Consider the following 10,036-nt stretch of genomic DNA (forward strand, 5'->3'; position numbering starts at 1 on the left):
ATAGAAAAATGAAAAAAAATCAGAAAACAGCCGTATCCCAGCTGAATGTGCACAAAAACAGAAAAAAATAGAAAAACACCTTCAAACAGTGAAATCATTGCAAAATCAAACACTAAAGGTATATAACTATATCTTATAAGATTTTAGATTTATTTGTGAGGTTTAAGTTATGGGACAGTAGAAAAATGAAAAAAATCTGAAAACAGCTGTATCCCTGCTAAATGCGCACAAAAACAGACACAAATAGAAAAACACATCCAAACAGTGAAATCATTGCAAAATCAAACACTGAGGGTACGGAAGTATATCTTATAAGATGTTAACTTTTTTTGTGAGGTTTATGTTATGGGACAGTAGAAAAATGAAAAAAATCAGGAAACAGCCGTATCCCTGCTGAATGCGCACAAAAACAGACACAAATAGAAAAACACATCCAAACAGTGAAATCATTGCAAAATCAAACACTGAAGGTATATAAATATATCTTATAAGATTTTAACTTTTTTTGTGAGGTTTATGTTATGGGACAGTAGAAAAATGAAAAAAATCAGAAAACAGCTGTATCCCTGCTGAATGCGCAGAAAAGCAGACACAAATAGAAAAACACATCCAAACAGTGAAATCATTGCAAAATCAAACACTGAAGGTATATAACTATATCTTATAAGATGTTAACTTTATTTGTGAGGTTTATGTTATGGGACAGTAGAAAAATGAAAAAAGTCAGAAAACAGTCTTATCCCAGCTGAATGCGCAAAAAAACAGACACAAATAGAAAAACACATCCAAACAGTGAAATCATTGCAAAATCAAACACTGACGGTACAGAAGTATATCATATAAGATGTTAACCTTACTGGTTAGGTTTATGTTATGGGACAGTAGAAAAATGAAAAAAAACAGAAAACAGCCGTATCCCTGCTGAATGCGCACAAAAACAGACACAAATAGAAAAACAGTGAAATCATTGCAAAATCAAACACTGAAGGTATATAACTATATCTATAAGATTTTAACTTTATTTGTGATGTTTATGTTATGGGACAGTAGCAAAATGAAAAAAAATCAGAGAACAGCCGTATCCCTGCTGAATGTGCACAAAAACAGACACAAATAGAAAAACACATCCAAACAGTGAAATCATTGTAAAATCAAACACTGAAGGTATATAACTATATCTTATAAGATTTTAACTTTATTTGTGAGGTTTATGGGACAGTAGGAAAATGAAAAAAGTCAGAAAACAGCCGTATCCCTGCTGAATGCGCACAAAAACAGACACAAATAGAAAAACAGTGAAATCATTGCAAAATCAAACACTGAAGGTATATAACTTTATCTATAAGATTTTAACTTTTTTTGTGAGGTTTATGTTATGAGACAGTAGAAAAATGAAAAAAATCAGAAAACAGCTGTATCCCTGCTGAATACGCAGAAAAGCAGACACAAATAGAAAAACACATCCAAACAGTGAAATCATTGCAAAATCAAACACTGAAGGTATATAACTATATATTATAAGATTTTAACTTAATTTGTGAGGTTTATATTATGGGACAGTAGAAAAATGAAAAAAATCAGAAAACAGCTGTATCCCTGCTGAATGCGCAGAAAAGCAGACACAAATAGAAAAACACATCCAAACAGTGAAATCATTGCAAAATCAAACACTGAAGGTATATAACTATATCTTATAAGATGTTAACTTTATTTGTGAGGTTTATGTTATGGGACAGTAGAAAAATGAAAAAAGTCAGAAAACAGTCTTATCCCAGCTGAATACGCAAAAAAACAGACACAAATAGAAAAACACATCCAAACAGTGAAATCATTGCAAAATCAAACACTGAGGGTACAGAAGTATATCATATAAGATGTTAACCTTACTGGTTAGGTTTATGTTATGGGACAGTAGAAAAATGAAAAAAAACAGAAAACAGCCGTATCCCTGCTGAATGCGCACAAAAACAGACACAAATAGAAAAACAGTGAAATCATTGCAAAATCAAACACTGAAGGTATATAACTATATCTTATAAGATGTTAACTTTTTTTGTGAGGTTTATGTTATGGGACAGTAGAAAAATGAAAAAAATCAGGAAACAGTATAATCCCAGCTGAATGCGCACAAAAACAGGAAAAAAATAGAAAAACACATTCAAACAGTGAAATCATTGCAAAATCAAACACCAAGGGTACGGAAGTATATCTCATAAGATGTTAACTTTATTTGTGAGGTTTATGTTATGGGACAGTAGAAAAATGAAAAAAATCAGAAAACAGCCGTATCCCTGCTGAATGCGCACAAAAACAGACACAAATAGAAAAACACATCCAAACAATGAAATCATTGCAAAATCAAACACTGAGGGTACGGAAGTATATCTTATAAGATGTTAACTTTTTTTGTGAGGTTTATGTTATGGGACAGTAGAAAAATGAAAAAAATCAGGAAACAGTCTTATCCCAGCTGAATGGGCACAAAAACAGACACAAATAGAAAAACACATCCAAACAGTGAAAACATTGCAAAATCAAACACTGAAGGTATATAATTATATCTTATAAGATTTTAACATTATTTATTAGGTTTTTGTTATGGGACAGTAGAAAAATGAAAAAAATCAGGAAACAGTCTTATCCCAGCTGAATGCGCACAAAAACAGGAAAAAAATAGAAAAACACATTCAAACAGTGAAATCATTGCAAAATCAAACACTGAAGGTTTATTACTATATCTTATGAGATCTTAACTTTATTTGTGAGGTTTATGTTATTGGACAATAGAAAAATGAAAAAAATCTGAAAACAGCCGTATCCCTGCTGAATGCGCACAAAAACAGACACAAATAGAAAAACACATCCAAACAATGAAATCATTGCAAAATCAAACACTGAAGGTATATGACTATATCTTATGATATCTTATCTTTATTTGTGAGGTTTATGTTATAGGACAGTTGAAAAATGAAAAAAATCCGAAAACAGCCGTATCCCTGCTAAATGCGCCCAAAAACAGACACAAATAGAAAAACACATCCGAACAGTGAAATCATTCCAAAAAAACACTGAAGGTATATAACTATATCTTATAAGATTTTAACTTCATTTGTGAGGTTTATGTTGTGGGACAGTAGAAAAATGAAAAGAATCAGAAAACAGCCGTATCCCAGCTGAATACGCACAAAAACAGACACAAATAGAAAAACACATCCAAACAGTGAAATCATTGCAAAATCAAACACTGAGGGTACGGAAGTATATCTCATAAGATGTTAACTTTATTTGTGAGGTTTATGTTATGGGACAGTAGAAAAATGAAAAAAATCAGAAAACAGCCGTATCCCTGCTGAATGCGCACAAAAACAGACACAAATAGAAAAACACATCCAAACAGTGAAATCATTGCAAAATCAAACACTGAGGGTACGGAAGTATATCTTATAAGATGTTAACTTTATTTTTGAGGTTTATGTTATGTGACAGTAGAAAAATTAAAAAATCAGAAAACAGCCGTATCCCTGCTGAATGCGCACAAAAACAGACACAAATAGAAAAACACATCCAAACAGTGAAATCATTGCAAATGCAAACAATAAAGATATATAACTATATCTTATAAGATTTTAACTTCATTTGTGAGGTTTATGTTATGGGACAGTAGAAAAATGAAAAAAATCTGAAAACAGCCGTTTCCCAGCTGAATGCGCACAAAAACAGACACAAATACAAAAACACATCCAAACAGTGAAATCATTGCAAAATCAAACACTGAGGGTACGGAAGTATATCTTATAAGATGTTAACTTTTTTTGTGAGGTTTATGTTATGGGACGGTAGAAAAATGAAAAAAATCAGGAAACAGCCGTATCCCTGCTGAATGCGCACAAAAACAGACACAAATAGAAAAACACATCCAAACAGTGAAATCATTGCAAAATCAAACACTGACGGTACAGAAGTATATCATATAAGATGTTAACCTTACTGGTTAGGTTTATGTTATGGGACAGTAGAAAAATGAAAAAAAACAGAAAACAGCCGTATCCCTGCTGAATGCGCACAAAAACAGACACAAATAGAAAAACAGTGAAATCATTGCAAAATCAAACACTGAAGGTATATAACTATATCTATAAGATTTTAACTTTATTTGTGATGTTTATGTTATGGGACAGTAGCAAAATGAAAAAAAATCAGAGAACAGCCGTATCCCTGCTGAATGTGCACAAAAACAGACACAAATAGAAAAACACATCCAATCAGTGAAATCATTGTAAAATCAAACACTGAAGGTATATAACTATATCTATAAGATTTTAACTTTATTTGTGAGGTTTATTTTATGGGACAGTAGAAAAATGAAAAAAATCAGGATACAGTCTTATCCCAGCTGAATGCGCACAAAAACAGACACAAATAGAAAAACACATCCAAACAGTGAAATCATTGCAAAATCAAACACTGAAGGTATATAACTATATCTTATAAGATTTTAACTTTATTTGTGAGGTTTATGGGACAGTAGGAAAATGAAAAAAGTCAGAAAACAGCCGTATCCCTGCTGAATGCGCACAAAAAAAGACACAAATAGAAAAACAGTGAAATCATTGCAAAATCAAACACTGAAGGTATATAACTTCATCTATAAGATTTTAACTTTTTTTGTGAGGTTTATGTTATGAGACAGTAGAAAAATGAAAAAAAATCAGAAAACAGCTGTATCCCTGCTGAATACGCAGAAAAGCAGACACAAATAGAAAAACACATCCAAACAGTGAAATCATTGCAAAATCAAACACTGAAGGTATATAACTATATATTATAAGATTTTAACTTAATTTGTGAGGTTTATATTATGGGACAGTAGAAAAATGAAAAAAATCAGAAAACAGCTGTATCCCTGCTGAATACTAAGAAAAGCAGACACAAATAGAAAAACACATCCAAACAGTGAAATCATTGCAAAATCAAACACTGAAGGTATATAACTATATATTATAAGATTTTAACTTTATTTGTGAGGTTTATATTATGGGACAGTAGAAAAATGAAAAAAATCAGAAAACAGCTGTATCCCTGCTGAATGCGCAGAAAAGCAGACACAAATAGAAAAACACATCCAAACAGTGAAATCATTGCAAAATCAAACACTGAAGGTATATAACTATATCTTATAAGATGTTAACTTCATTTGTGAGGTTTATGTTATTGGACAGTAGAAAAATGAAAAAAGTCAGAAAACAGTCTTATCCCAGCTGAATGCGCAAAAAAACAGACACAAATAGAAAAACACATCCAAACAGTGAAATCATTGCAAAATCAAACACTGAGGGTACAGAAGTATATCATATAAGATGTTAACCTTACTGGTTAGGTTTATGTTATGGGACAGTAGAAAAATGAAAAAAAACAGAAAACAGCCGTATCCCTGCTGAATGCGCACAAAAACAGACACAAATAGAAAAACAGTGAAATCATTGCAAAATCAAACACTGAAGGTATATAACTATATCTTATAAGATGTTAACTTTTTTTGTGAGGTTTATGTTATGGGACAGTAGAAAAATGAAAAAAATCTGGAAACAGTATAATCCCAGCTGAATGCGCACAAAAACAGGAAAAAAATAGAAAAACACATTCAAACAGTGAAATCATTGCTAAATCAAACACCGAGGGTACGGAAGTATATCTCATAAGATGTTAACTTTATTTGTGAGGTTTATGTTATGGGACAGTAGAAAAATGAAAAAAATCAGAAAACAGCCGTATCCCTGCTGAATGCGCACAAAAACAGACACAAATAGAAAAACACATCCAAACAGTGAAAACATTGCAAAATCAAACACTGAAGGTATATAATTATATCTTATAAGATTTTAACATTATTTATTAGGTTTTTGTTATGGGACAGTAGAAAAATGAAAAAAATCAGGAAACAGTCTTATCCCAGCTGAATGCGCACAAAAACAGGAAAAAAATAGAAAAACACATTCAAACAGTGAAATCATTGCAAAATCAAACACTGTAGGTATTTAACTATATCTTATAAGATATTAACTTTATTTTTGAGTTTTATGTTATGGGACGGTAGAAAAATGAAAAAAATCAGAAAACAGCCGTATCCCTGCTGAATGCGCACAAAAACAGACACAAATAGAAAAACACATCCAAACAGTGAAATCATTGCAAAATCAAACACTGAGGGTACGGAAGTATATCTTATAAGATGTTAACTTTATTTTTGAGGTTTATGTTATGGGACAGTAGAAAAATGAAAAAAATCAGGAAACAGTCTTATCCCAGCTGAATGGGCACAAAAACAGACACAAATAGAAAAACACATCCAAACAGTGAAATCATTGCAAAATCAAACACTGAAGGTTTATTACTATATCTTATGAGATCTTAACTTTATTTGTGAGGTTTATGTTATTGGACAATAGAAAAATGAAAAAAATCTGAAAACAGCCGTATCCCTGCTGAATGCGCACAAAAACAGACACAAATAGAAAAACACATCCAAACAATGAAATCATTGCAAAATCAAACACTGAAGGTATATGACTATATCTTATGATATCTTATCTTTATTTGTGAGGTTTATGTTATAGGACAGTTGAAAAATGAAAAAAATCCGAAAACAGCCGTATCCCTGCTAAATGCGCCCAAAAACAGACACAAATAGAAAAACACATCCGAACAGTGAAATCATTCCAAAAAAACACTGAAGGTATATAACTATATCTTATAAGATTTTAACTTCATTTGTGAGGTTTATGTTGTGGGACAGTAGAAAAATGAAAAGAATCAGAAAACAGCCGTATCCCAGCTGAATACGCACAAAAACAGACACAAATAGAAAAACACATCCAAACAGTGAAATCATTGCAAAATCAAACACTGAGGGTACGGAAGTATATCTCATAAGATGTTAACTTTATTTTTGAGGTTTATGTTATGTGACAGTAGAAAAATTTAAAAAATCAGAAAACAGCCGTATCCCTGCTGAATGCGCACAAAAACAGACACAAATAGAAAAACACATCCAAACAGTGAAATCATTGCAAATGCAAACAATAAAGATATATAACTATATCTTATAAGATTTTAACTTCATTTGTGAGGTTTATGTTATGGGACAGTAGAAAAATGACAAAAATCAGAAAACAGCCGTTTCCCAGCTGAATGCGCACAAAAACAGACACAAATACAAAAACACATCCAAACAGTGAAATCATTGCAAAATCAAACACTGAAGGTATATAACTATATCTTATGATATCTTAACTTTATTTGTGAGGTTCATGTTATGGGACAGTAGAAAAATGAAAAAAATGAGAAAACAGCTGTATCCCTGCTGAATGCAGACAAAAACAGACACAAATAGAAAAACACATCCAAACAGTGAAATCATTGCAAAATCAAACACTGAATGTATATAACTATATCTTATGATATCTTAACTTTATTTGTGAGGTTTATGTTATGGGACTATAGAAAAATGAAAAAAATCAGAAAACAGCCGTATCCCTGCTGAATGCGCACAAAAACAGACACAAATAGAAAAACACATCCAAACAGTGAAATCATTGCAAAATCAAACACTGAAGGTATATAAATATATCTTATAAGATTTTAACTTTTTTTGTGAGGTTTATGTTATGGGACAGTAGAAAAATGAAAAAAATCAGAAAACAGCTGTATCCCTGCTGAATGCGCAGAAAAGCAGACACAAATAGAAAAACACATCCAAACAGTGAAATCATTGCAAAATCAAACACTGAAGGTATATAACTATATCTTATAAGATGTTAACTTTATTTGTGAGGTTTATGTTATGGGACAGTAGAAAAATGAAAAAAGTCAGAAAACAGTCTTATCCCAGCTGAATGCGCAAAAAAACAGACACAAATAGAAAAACACATCCAAACAGTGAAATCATTGCAAAATCAAACACTAACGGTACAGAAGTATATCATATAAGATGTTAACCTTACTGGTTAGGTTTATGTTATGGGACAGTAGAAAAATGAAAAAAAACAGAAAACAGCCGTATCCCTGCTGAATGCGCACAAAAACAGACACAAATAGAAAAACAGTGAAATCATTGCAAAATCAAACACTGAAGGTATATAACTATATCTATAAGATTTTAACTTTATTTGTGATGTTTATGTTATGGGACAGTAGCAAAATGAAAAAAAATCAGAGAACAGCCGTATCCCTGCTGAATGCGGACAAAAACAGACACAAATAGAAAAACACATCCAAACAGTGAAATCATTGTAAAATCAAACACTGAAGGTATATAACTATATCTATAAGATTTTAACTTTATTTGTGAGGTTTATTTTATGGGACAGTAGAAAAATGAAAAAAATCAGGATACAGTCTTATCCCAGCTGAATGCGCACAAAAACAGACACAAATAGAAAAACACATCCAAACAGTGAAATCATTGCAAAATCAAACACTGAAGGTATATAACTATATCTTATAAGATTTTAACTTTATTTGTGAGGTTTATGGGACAGTAGGAAAATGAAAAAAGTCAGAAAACAGCCGTATCCCTGCTGAATGCGCACAAAAACAGACACAAATAGAAAAACAGTGAAATCATTGCAAAATCAAACACTGAAGGTATATAACTTTATCTATAAGATTTTAACTTTTTTTGTGAGGTTTATGTTATGAGACAGTAGAAAAATGAAAAAAATCAGAAAACAGCTGTATCCCTGCTGAATACGCAGAAAAGCAGACACAAATAGAAAAACACATCCAAACAGTGAAATCATTGCAAAATCAAACACTGAAGGTATATAACTATATATTATAAGATTTTAACTTAATTTGTGAGGTTTATATTATGGGACAGTAGAAAAATGAAAAAAATCAGAAAACAGCTGTATCCCTGCTGAATACTAAGAAAAGCAGACACAAATAGAAAAACACATCCAAACAGTGAAATCATTGCAAAATCAAACACTGAAGGTATATAACTATATATTATAAGATTTTAACTTAATTTGTGAGGTTTATATTATGGGACAGTAGAAAAATGAAAAAAATCAGAAAACAGCTGTATCCCTGCTGAATGCGCAGAAAAGCAGACACAAATAGAAAAACACATCCAAACAGTGAAATCATTGCAAAATCAAACACTGAAGGTATATAACTATATCTTATAAGATGTTAACTTTATTTGTGAGGTTTATGTTATGGGACAGTAGAAAAATGAAAAAAGTCAGAAAACAGTCTAATCCCAGCTGAATGCGCAAAAAAACAGACACAAATAGAAAAACACATCCAAACAGTGAAATCATTGCAAAATCAAACACTGAGGGTACAGAAGTATATCATATAAGATGTTAACCTTACTGGTTAGGTTTATGTTATGGGACAGTAGAAAAATGAAAAAAAACAGAAAACAGCCGTATCCCTGCTGAATGCGCACAAAAACAGACACAAATAGAAAAACAGTGAAATCATTGCAAAATCAAACACTGAAGGTATATAACTATATCTTATAAGATGTTAACTTTTTTTGTGAGGTTTATGTTATGGGACAGTAGAAAAATGAAAAAAATCAGGAAACAGTATAATCCCAGCTGAATGCGCACAAAAACAGGAAAAAAATAGAAAAACACATTCAAACAGTGAAATCATTGCAAAATCAAACACCGAGGGTACGGAAGTATATCTCATAAGATGTTAACTTTATTTGTGAGGTTTATGTTATGGGACAGTAGAAAAATGAAAAACATCAGAAAACAGCCGTATCCCTGCTGAATGCGCACAAAAACAGACACAAATAGAAAAACACATCCAAACAATGAAATCATTGCAAAATCAAACACTGAAGGTATATGACTATATCTTATGATATCTTATCTTTATTTGTGAGGTTTATGTTATAGGACAGTTGAAAAATGAAAAAAATCCGAAAACAGCCGTATCCCTGCTAAATGCGCACAAAAACAGACACAAATAGAAAAACACATCCAAACAGTGAAATCATTGCAAAATCAAACAC

The sequence above is a fragment of the Solea solea genome, chromosome 18 (genome assembly GCF_958295425.1).
Source record: "Solea solea chromosome 18, fSolSol10.1, whole genome shotgun sequence".
In the NCBI taxonomy this organism is placed as follows: Eukaryota; Metazoa; Chordata; class Actinopteri; order Pleuronectiformes; family Soleidae; genus Solea; species Solea solea.